Source organism: Salvelinus sp. IW2-2015, linkage group LG11, assembly GCF_002910315.2.
Source record: "Salvelinus sp. IW2-2015 linkage group LG11, ASM291031v2, whole genome shotgun sequence".
Classification (NCBI taxonomy): domain Eukaryota; kingdom Metazoa; phylum Chordata; class Actinopteri; order Salmoniformes; family Salmonidae; genus Salvelinus; species Salvelinus sp. IW2-2015.
The window spans coordinates 32965952-32977338 of NC_036851.1; the positions used below are offsets into that span (position 1 = coordinate 32965952).

Sequence of the window (11387 nt, forward strand, 5' to 3'; positions counted from 1 at the left end):
CTATTGTCTGTTAAATTGCTCGTCCTGAATGGTGTGCCCCAAGGCTCTGTACTTGGTCCTCTCTTATTCACTATTTATATAAAGGATTTAGACAAAAATGTCCAAATGCACAACTTCATTTTTATGCTGATGATACTGTTATTTACTGGTGTCCTCGTCTCTTACAAAAGCTTTCCAGAACTTGCAAACTGCTTTTTATACTGTTCAACATACTTTGTGTCAATTGAAGCTTATCCTCAATACTGACAAAACTAAACTAATGGTGTTTTCTAATGCAAGAAATAGACCTCTGAACCTTTCACCTATTACTACCTGTCAGGGGCAAGGAGATTGAGGTTGTAACCTCATATAAATATCTTGGAATTCTAATTGATGATGGCCTCTCTTTAATTGCATATTCAACAACTTACAAAAATGAAGCTGAAATTGGGATTTTTATTTTAGGAATAAGGCCTGTTTTTCTTTTGAAGCCAGAAGGAGGCTAGTATCGGCTACATTTATGCTTTACTAGACTATGGGGATATTTTACATATGAATGCTTCCGCTCAGTGTTTGAGATCAATTGACACTCTTTACCATGGCACTTTGAGATTTATTTTAAACTGCAAAACCCTTACGCACCACTGCACTTTGTATACCAGGGTTGCTGAACTTCTCTAGTCACTCGTAGCTCAGTCACTGGTATACGTTTATTTACAAACCATTTTTGGGTTACTACCTTTTTATTTGGGCATTTTTATTGCTTCAGAAATGTGGTGGGTACTCTCTCGTTCGCTGGACTTTATCCGCTAACTGTTCCAATGTCCGAACTGAATTTGGTAAAAGGTTCTTTTATGTACTCTGCGCCATCGTCTTGGGAACACCTTACAAATAATTTTAAACTGGAAACTTGTCCCGATTGGTGTTTTTAAATCACTGATGAAGGATTTTGAGGCTGATCCCTGACCTGTCAATGTTTTTAATTTGTTGTTTTTGATTTTGTGGTAGTATTCTCCTTGAATTCATAGGTTTTTACTAGATTACTGTAAGGTATTCATGTGTCCTCGCCTCCTGTAATCTTTCCGTAATGACTTTGGTGCTGCCTATCTTGGCCAAGGACCGCTCTTGAAAAAGAGATTTTAAATCTCAATGAGCCCTTCTGGTTAAATACAGGTTAAATTAAAAAATAATATCATAATCGCTAGACAACGATAGTTGATCTAATTTTGAGAAGGAAAGTCTCTTCGAATCATGTTTAATGTATGGGTTATTAGCAGGGGGGTTCACTTTTCTTCCCCAGGGACCCCTGCCAGGCAACCTGCGACCCGAGGGACCCCAATCATACGTTAGCCATTCTAAAAAAAAAAACATCTTAGCGCTGAATGATAAATGCAAGGAGAAGTAATAAACATCCAATGAAGAAATTTGGTAGATAGTTTATATGTTGACCTTCCGACATTATAATCCTCTTTCCTACTGTTTATGTATGTAATCAAACATTAATTTATTCTGTTGTTGCTAGCAGATATTCATAACATATGAAATACAACTGACTCAAGAATAATAAAGGGAACACTTAAAAACAGCAATGTAACTCCAAGTTCAAATCCATCTGTGAAACAAAACTGTCCCACTTAGGAAGCAACACTGAATTGACAATAAATTTCACATAGCTGTTGTGCAAATGGAACTAGACAAAGAGGTGAAATTATAGCAATGTAGCAAGACACCCCAATAAAGGAGTTCTGGTTCTGCAGATGGTGACCACAGACCACGTCCATTCCTATGCTTCCTGGCTGATGTTTTGGTCATTTTGAATGCTGGCGGTTGCTTTTTCACTCTATGGGTAGCATGAGACGGGTACAACCCACACAAGTGGCTCAGTAGTGCAGCTCATCCAGGATGGCACATCAATGCTGAGCTGTGGCAAGAAGGTTTGCTGTGTCTGTCAACGTAGTGTCCAGAGCATGGAGGCACTTACCAGGGACAGGCCAGTAATTCAGGCAGACCGTGGAGGAGGCCGTAGGAGGCAAACAACCCAGCAGCAATTCGGACCGCTACCTCCGCCTTGTGCAAGGAAGGAGCACTGCAGAGCCCTGCAAAATGACCTCCAGCAGCCACAATTGTGCACTGTGTCAGCATATGGTCTCACAAGTGTCGGTCTGAGATCTCATTCTGGTACCTAAATGGCAGTCAGGCTACCGTCTGCGAGCACATGAGGGCTGTGCGCCCCACCAAAGAAATGCCCCCCACACCATGACTGACCCACCGCCAACCGCGTCATGCTGGAGATGTTGCAGGCAGCAGAACGTTCTCCACGGCGTCTCCAGACTACTGTCACGTCTGTCACGTGCTTCAGTGTGAACCTGCCTTTCATCTGTGAAGAGCACAGGGCGCCAGTGGCGATTTGCCAATCTTTGGTGTTCTCTGGCAAATTGCCAAACGTCCTGCACGGTGTTGGCTGTCCCTTGCAGAAATGCATCCCCAAAGATGCGTCACGGTTGGGATGTGTTCTTGGGTTTGTACTCATCCTTTCTTTTCCTCCAAACACGGCGAGTGGAGTTTAGACCAAAAGCTCTATTTGTGTCTCATCAGTACCACATGACCTTTCCCATTCCTCTCTGGATCATCCAGATGGTCATTGGCAAACTTCAGACGGGCCTGGACATGTGCTGGCTTGAGCAGGGGGACCTTGCCGTGCGCTGCAGGATTTAATCCCATGAACATGTACATTTACATTACATTTAAAGTCAATTTAGCAGACCGCTCTATCCAGAGCGGGACTTACAAATTGGTGCAATTCACCTTATGAATCCGTGGAACAACCACTTTAACAATAGTGCAGTCTAACTCTTTTAAGGGGGGGGGGGGGTTAGGAGGCATTATTTATCTATCCTAGGTATTCCGTAAGAGGTGGGGTTTTCAGGTGTTCTCCGGAAGGCTTGGTGAGTTGACTCGTGACACTGGCGTCATGAGGCAGTTTTGTTTCACCATTGGGGTGCCAGAGAAGCGCGAACGAGTTTTAGTGGAACTGAGGCGGAACTGTAACTTCTAGAGGCAGGGAGGCGAGAGCAGGGCCAGAGGTTGGATTGAACGTCAGTGCCCTTGTTTGGGTGTAGGGCCTAGTCAGAGCTGAAGGTACGAGTGCCAGTTCCCCTCAGCAGCTCGCATAGGCAAGCACCCATGGTCTTGTAGCGGAAGCGAGCTTCAAACTCTGGAAGTCCAGTGGAGAGAGGCTAGGAGGAGCGGTGACGTCGAGCAGACACTTTGGAAGGTTGAACACAGCTTGCGGCGTCTGATGAGTTGTAGAGGTTAATGGCCACAGGGCAGGGAGCTCCAGCCACAGCGAGTTAGCAGATAATCTCAAGACGGGAGACTGAACAAGTGCCTGGATTTAGGACCTGCGCGCTTCCTGGTGTGAGCAGCGGTCGTACTCTGCGAATGTTGTAAGCTAGAACCTACAGGAACGGGTCCACCGCTTGATGTAGTTGAGAAGACAGGGTGTTGTCAGGATCACGCCAAGGTTCAGCGGCTAGCTGGCTAGCTAGCAGTGTTGACTACGTTACGTACGTTCGGTCGAACGTCGTAGTGTGTTACTAATGGTTTTCTTTGAGACTGTGGTCCCAGCTCTCTTCAGGTCATTGACCAGGTCCTGCCGTGTAGTTCTGGGCTGATCCCTCACCTTCCTCATGATCATTGATGCCCCACGAGGTGAGATCTTGCATGGAGCCCCAGACCAAGGGTGATTGACCGTCATCTTGAACTTCTTCCATTTTCTAATAATTGCGCCAACAGTTGTTGCCTTCTCACCAAGCTGCTTGCCTATTGTCCTGTAGCCCATCCCAGCCTTGTGCAGGTCTACAATTTTATCCCTGATGTCCTTATACAGCTCTCTGGTCTTGGCCATTGTGGAGAGGTTGGAGTCTGTTTGAGTGTGTGGACAGGTGTCTTTTATACAGGTAACGAGTTCAAACAGGTGCAGTTAATACAGGTAATGAGTGGAGAACAGGAGGGCTTCTTAAAGAAAAACGAACAGGTCTGTGAGAGCCGGAATTCTTACTGGTTGGTAGGTGATCAAATACTTATGTCATGCAATAAAATGCAAATTAATGATTTTGATTTTCTGGATTTTTGTTTTAGATTCCGTCTCTCACAGTTGAAGTGTACCTATGATATAAAATACAGACCTCTACATGCTTTGTAAGTAGGAAAACCTGCAAAATCGGCAGTGTATCAAATACTTGTTCTCCCCACTGTATATACACACATACACTGCCTTCAGAAGTTTTCAGACCCCTTTACTTTTTCCACATTTTGTTCGGTTACAGCCACATTCTAAAATGTATTAAATCGTTTTTTCCCCTCATCAATCAAYACACAATACCCCATAATGACATAGCAAAAACAGGTTGAGAAATTTGTGCTAAATAATAAAAAACTGAAATATCACATTTACATAAGAATTCAGATCCTTATTCAGTACTTTGTTGAAGCACCTTTGGCAGTGATTACAGCCTCAAGTCTTCTTGGGTATGACGATACAAGATTGGCACACCCTTATTTGGGGAATTTCTCCCATTCTTCTCTGAAGATCCTCTCAAGCTCTGTCAGGTTGGATGGGGAGCGTTGCTGCACAGCTATTTTCAGGTCTCTCCAGAGATGTTCGATAGGGTTCAAGTCTGGGCTCTGGCTGGGCCACTCAAGGACATTCAGAGACTTGTCCCGAAGGCACTCCTGCACTGTCTTGGCTGTGTGCTTAGGGTAGTTGTCCTGTTGGAAGCTGAACCGTCACCCCAGTCTGAGGTCCTGAGCGCTCTGGAGCAGGTTTTCATGAAGGATCTCTCTGTACTTTCCTCAGTTCATCTTTGCCTCAATCTTGACTAGTCTCCTAGTCCCTGCCGCTGAAAAACATCCCCACAGCATGCTTCACCATAGAGATGGTGCCAGGTTTCCTCCAGACGTGACGCTTGGCATTCAGGCCAAAGAGTTCAATCTTGGTTTCATCAGATCAGAGAATCTTGTTTCTCATGGTCTGAGAGTCTTTAGGTGCCTTTTGGTAAACTCCAAGCGGGCTGTCATGTGCCTTTTACTGAGGAGTGGCCTGATTGGATGAGTGCAGCAGAGATGATTGTTCTTCTGAAAGTTTCTCCCATCTCCACAGAGGAACTCTAGAGCTCTGTCAGAGTGAACATGGGTATCTTGGTCACCTCCCTGACCAAGACCCTTCTCCCCYGATTGCTCAGTTTGGCCGTGCGACCAGCTCTAGGCAGAGCCTTGGTGGTTCCAAACTCTGGGAAGAGTCTTGCTGGAGACCACTGTGTTTTTGGGGACCTTCGATGCTGCAGAAATGTTTACCTACCCTTCCACAGATCTATGCCTCGACACAATCCTTTCTCGGAGCTCTACGGACAATTCCTTCAACTTCATGGCTTGGTTTTTGCTCTGACATGCACTGTCAACTGTGGGACCTTATATAGACAGGTGTGTGCCTTTCCAAATCATGTCCAATCTACTGAATTTACTACAAGTGGACTCCTATCAAGTTGTAGAAACATCTCAAGGATGATCAATGGAAACAGGATGCACCTGAGCTTAATTTCGAGTTTCATAGCAAAAGGTCTGAATTCGTATGTACATAAAAGGTATCTTTTTTTTATTTTATATATACATTTGCAAAAGAAATTGAGATCTGTTTTCGCTTTGTCATTATGGGGTATTGTGTGTAGATTGCTGAGGATTCATTTATTTGTTTTTTAATCAATTTTAGAATAAGTCTGTTAATTAAAACCTTTCAGTGATACCCATCCCGGATCCGGGATCCTCCTCATCAAAAAAGCTGACTAGCATAGCCTAGCCTAACGGGACAGGGATATCATATAATATAATTTTCATGAAATCACAAGTCCAATACAGCAAATGAAAGATAAACATCTTGTGAATCCAGCCATCATTTCCGATTTTTAATATGTTTTACAGCGAAAACACAATATGTATTTCTATTAGCTAACCACAATAGCCAAACACACAACCGCATATTTTCACCATGTTTCCACCGCATAGGTAGCTTTCACAAAACCGACAAAATAGAGATATAATTAGTCACTAACCAAGAAACAACTTCATCAGATGACAGTCTTATAACATGTTATACAATACATTTATGTTTTGTTCGAAATATTTGCATATTTGAGGTATAAATCATAGTTTTACATTGCAGCTACCATCACAAATAGCACCAAAGCAGCCAGAATAATTACAGAGAGCAACGTGAAATACCTAAATACTCATCATAAAACATTTATGAAAAAGACATGGTGTACAGCAAATGAAAGATAAACATCTTGTGAATCCAGGCCAATATTTCCGATTTTTTAAGTGTTTTACAGCGAAAACACAATGTAGAATTATATTAGCTTACCACAATAGCCAAACACACAAATGCATTTATTCACCGCAAAGGTAGCTTTCGCAAAAACCAGCAAAAGATATAAAATTAATCACTAACCTTTGGACAACTTCATCAGATGACAGTCTTATAACATCATGTTATACAATACACTTATGTTTTGTTCGAAAATTTGCATATTTAGCGCTGCAATCGTGGTTATACATTGTGAATATGTAGCAACATTTTCCCAGAATGTCCGGAGATATTTTGGACACTCACCTAATCTGACCAAAGAACTCATCATAAACTTTACATAAAAATACTTGTTGTATGGCAAATGAAAGATACACTGGTTCTTAATGCAACCGCTGTGTTAGATWAAAAAAAATAACTTTACCATAACAAACAGCTTGCGTTATTGTGAGACAGCGTTCACCAAAACGGCGGAGAATAGGAGTCAACATTTTACACAGAAATACGAAATAACATCATAAATGTTTTCTTACTTTTGCTGGCTTCCATCAGAATGTTGTACAAGGAGTCCTTGGTCCAGAATAAATCGTTGTTTGGTTTTAGAATGTCCATTTCTTCTGTCGAATTCGCGCCACAATGCTAGCCAAGGTTACTAACATTCCCATCCTCTCTTGGCGCAAAGAACGGAAAACTCCAAAAGTCCCAATAAATGTTGAATAAACTGATAAAACTCGGTTGAAAAAACCTACTTTATGATGTTTTTCTAATATGTATCAAATAAAATCAGAGCCGGAGATATTCGCCGTGTATACCGAACGCTTATCAGAAGACAATGTCGAGGTCCTTCACGCGCCTTGGAAAACTGACAAAATGGCTGACCTGTCACTCCAAAAGCTCTTGTTCGACCTCAGATCAAGCTAGACACCCCATTCCACCTTCCACTGCCTGTTGTATAAGGCAATTGAATAGGCAGGCCCTGAAACAGAGCCTCGTTTTCAGATTTTTCACTTCCTTTATGGAAGTTTGCTGCCAAATGAGTTCTGTTTCACTCACAGATATAATTCAAACAGTTTTAGAAACATGAGAGTGTTTTCTATCCAATAGTAATAATAATATGCATATTGTATGATCTAGAATAGAGTACGAGGCCGTTTAAATTGGGTACGATTTTTTCCAAAGTGAAAACAGCACCCCCCTATTGACAAGAATTAAGTAACAAAATTTGGAAAAAGTCAAGGGGTCTGAATACTTTCCGAAGGCAGTGTATATAAGTTATTTTTTGGGGTAAAAATAAGTATAATTGCGGACCCCCTGCAGTACCTCAGGGCCGCGTACCCCTAGTTGAATGCCAGGGATTGTAGGTTTTAATCACTGAGCAATAAGAAGATTCTAATAGAGTTCCACAGTATGAGTCATAATACCCATAAAACTTAGCGGTCAAACAAGGAAATGATTCCAATCGTTTTTCCACCATTCATTTTTCCCCATAGGGAATTTCAGAAACACTGAAAATAAGGGCTGTGTTTCGTGTAGGCTTACCCTGGCATGACATTTTCATAACTGTGTAAATCACTCTATATTTATCAATATATTCACCTGTATTTACCCCCCCAAAATGAAATGCTAATTTGCTGCTAATGTGGCTATCATAAAGAACTTTACTTAAAATATAACCTCAACATATAAAGTGTTGGTTTCAGGAGCTGAAATAAAAGATCCCAGAAATTTCAGATGCACAAAAAGCTTATTTCTCTCAAATTTTGTGMAAAAAATTGCTTACATCCCTGTTAGTGAGCATTTCTCCTTTGGTAAAATAATCCATCCACTTGACAGATGTGGCATTTCAAGAAGCTGATTATAAGCATGATCATTTCACAGGTGCACTTTGTGCAGGGTACAATAAAAGGCCACTCAAATGTTTTGTCACAACAATTTCACAAGCTTTTGAGGCAGTGTGCAATTGGCATACTGACTGCAGGAATGTCCACCAGAGCTGTTGCCAGAGAATGTAACGTTAATTTCTCTACCATAAGCCGCCTCCAACGTTGTTTTAGATAATTTGGCAGTACGTCCGGCCTCACAACCACAGACCACGTGTAACCATGCCAGGACCTCCACATCCGGCTTCTTCACCTGCAATAGTCTGAGACCAGCCACCCAGCCAGCTGATGAAACAGTGGGTTTGCACAACCAAACAATTTCTGCATAAACTGTCAGAAACATCTCAGGGAAGCTGATTTGCGTGCTCGTCATCATCACCAGAGTCTTGACCTGACTGCAGTTCGGCGTCATAACCGACTTCAGTGGGCAAATGCTCAGCTTCGATGGCTACTGGCAAGCTGGAGAAGTGTGCTCTTCACATATGAATCCCGGGTTCAACTGTACCGGGCAGATGGTAGACAGCGGTATGCTGTTGTGTGGGTGAACAGAATGCCCCATGGTGGTGGTGGGTTTAAGGTATGGGCAGGCATAAGCTACGGACAACGAACACAATATAATTTGATCGATGGCAATTTTAATGCACAATGATTCCATGACGAGATCTTGAGGACCATTGTCGTGCCATTCATCCGCCGCCATCATCTCATGTTTGTAAATTTTTATTAGGATCCCCATTAGCTAACGCCGTAACGTTAGCTAATCTTCCTGAGGTCCAACATATATGTTTCAGCATGATAATGCATGGCACCATGTCGCAAGTATCTACACAATTCCTGGCAGCTGAAAATGTTCTAGTTCTTCCATGGCCTGCATACTCACCAGACATGTCACCCATTGAGCATGTTTGGGATGCTCTGGATCGACGTGTACGACCACGTGTTCCGGTTCCTGCCAATATCCAGCAACACAGCCATTGAAGAGGAGTGGGACAACATTCCACAGGCCACAATCAACAGCATGATCAACTCTATGCGAAGGAGATGTGTACGCTGCATGAGGTAAATCGTGGTCACACCAGATACTGACTGGTTTTCTGATCCACGGCCCTACTTTTTCTTTAAGGTATCTGTGACCAACAGATGCTTATCTGTATTCCCAGTCATGTGAAATCCATAGATTAGGGCCTAATGAATTTATTTCAATTGACTGATTTCCTTATATGAACTGTAATTTAGTAAAATCTTTGAAACTGTTCTATGTTGCATTTATAATTTTGTTCAGTGTACAAATGCCATTATGACCTGGATGAGACTGACGAATCGAGGCAAAGGTAATAATCTCTGGATTAACTATTGAATGTGTACATACATTTAGTAACGAATAAATTGGCAAAATGTATATGAATTGACAATTCTGTGAACTGTCTTGTGCAAGTTTTAAACTGAAACAATACCTGTTAGCAAAGGTGTCAGCTAGAGAGGACGTGCAGGAGCTTGCAGGGATTTGTAGTTCTTGCATGATGTCTACTTTGATGCTAATCAGCATTTTCGAATCCGAGTACATAGAGACTAATATATTGATGTCACCTTGTCCGAGAGAGATTTACATGGTTATCAAAACATCACGCCAGGGTAAGGCAACATAAAACACAGCCCTTATTTTAAGTCTTTCTAAAATTCCATGTGAACAATGAAAGGTGGAAAAACGATTGGTACCTTTTCCCTGTTTGATCGCTAGGTTTTATGGGTATTATGACACCTCCATGTGGGACTCTATAGAAATCATTTCTGAGGATCCAATCATCTCTAAATAACAGATCTACTGCCGTGGTTGATATGTAGATTGGTTCTAATTAGGACGGGTGAATGACATTATCTTACCCCTGGTCCATCGAATGAAACATACCACTAATCGAAACTCCTCCTGAATTTTACATGGTGATGGGAATTTTACAACCAGGGTGGTGCCATAAGTGGTGAAGTTGCGAGGTAGAAATTCTACTTTAACCAAATCATCTTCGCTTCGGCAGTAGAACACCTCTTGCATTGAAAGAGGGGTGAATGTCCAACAATAGCTCGCTTTGAGAATTTTGGATGCATTTCAGCTTTAGCGTTTCAGTTCCTCAAGTTCTCGGTTAGATCCAAGTTGAAGTGATTTATCTTGAATTGACGAAAGCTCGAAGACGTGGTCACTCCCTCTGMTAGATTGGAGTGCAGCTTGAGAGATTTTTCCATATTGAATGGGTAAATGTGATTCTTCCTCAAACTATTAGCTGTCGCTGCGTCTGTAACTTCCGATGTAGTGAGAAAAAAAAACTTGCAGCTGTAAAAACGGTTGTTTTGGATTTGGATATAGTATGGATTTACTGCGCAAAAGTGCCACTTCTTTTATATAACCTTTAACTAGGCAAGTCAGTTTTAAGAACAAATTCTTATTTACAACGACGGCCTATCCCGGCCAAACCCAAAAGCCGCTGCACAACTCGGGAACCCCTAAATGAGAGGTCAAATCATGAGTTGGCTACAAATAACATGGATACATTTCAGAAGAGATACGAAATGTATTTATTGAAACAAATACTTAAATTTATTAAGTGTAGTTTTACAGGGACTGTGCACATTAATCAACATTACTGTAAAAGTGCCAGTTTTAGCCAGCCAGCTAAATTACTATCTTTAAACAAAAAATGGCCAAAACTTGATTACAGATCAGTACAACTATTAATATCATTCATAGGATACGTGGAACAATATGAGAGAATTACATATGTTTTGTGGTATGTATTGTTCAATGTGACATCCATAGTAAAATGGTACAACTTTTAAGTATCATGTATCTATGTACAGAAAGTGTATTCATATGCATAATAAAATGGTTTATCAATGGCGTAATTAACATCCACAACCAGGTGGCAAAAGGTAAGAAATAAAGGCATCAGTTGAACTCGGTTGCAATTCAATTAGCTTTTTGCTCTAAATGTTTGCCAGCTAAATAGTACATTGATAAAGGATAGTGCATCTTCAATGCTGAATGGTCGATTGATGACAAAAATAATACTGGTACTTATTCTGATCCTATGAAACAAAAGACTGGTCCACATTCCTGTTGGAATTTAATTCCCAATTCTGAAGAAAATTACATTCATAACAGAATGACACTGACAGGA

The 11387-nt window shown here is 41.5% G+C and overlaps 1 pseudogene; it reads right to left on the reverse strand.

The window, feature by feature from the left end:
• The window catches only part of LOC111970687 (aminopeptidase B-like), an 8140-nt pseudogene extending 5440 nt beyond the window's left edge, over positions 1-2700 (reverse strand).
• Between the last annotated feature and the right edge of the window lie 8687 nt (positions 2701-11387).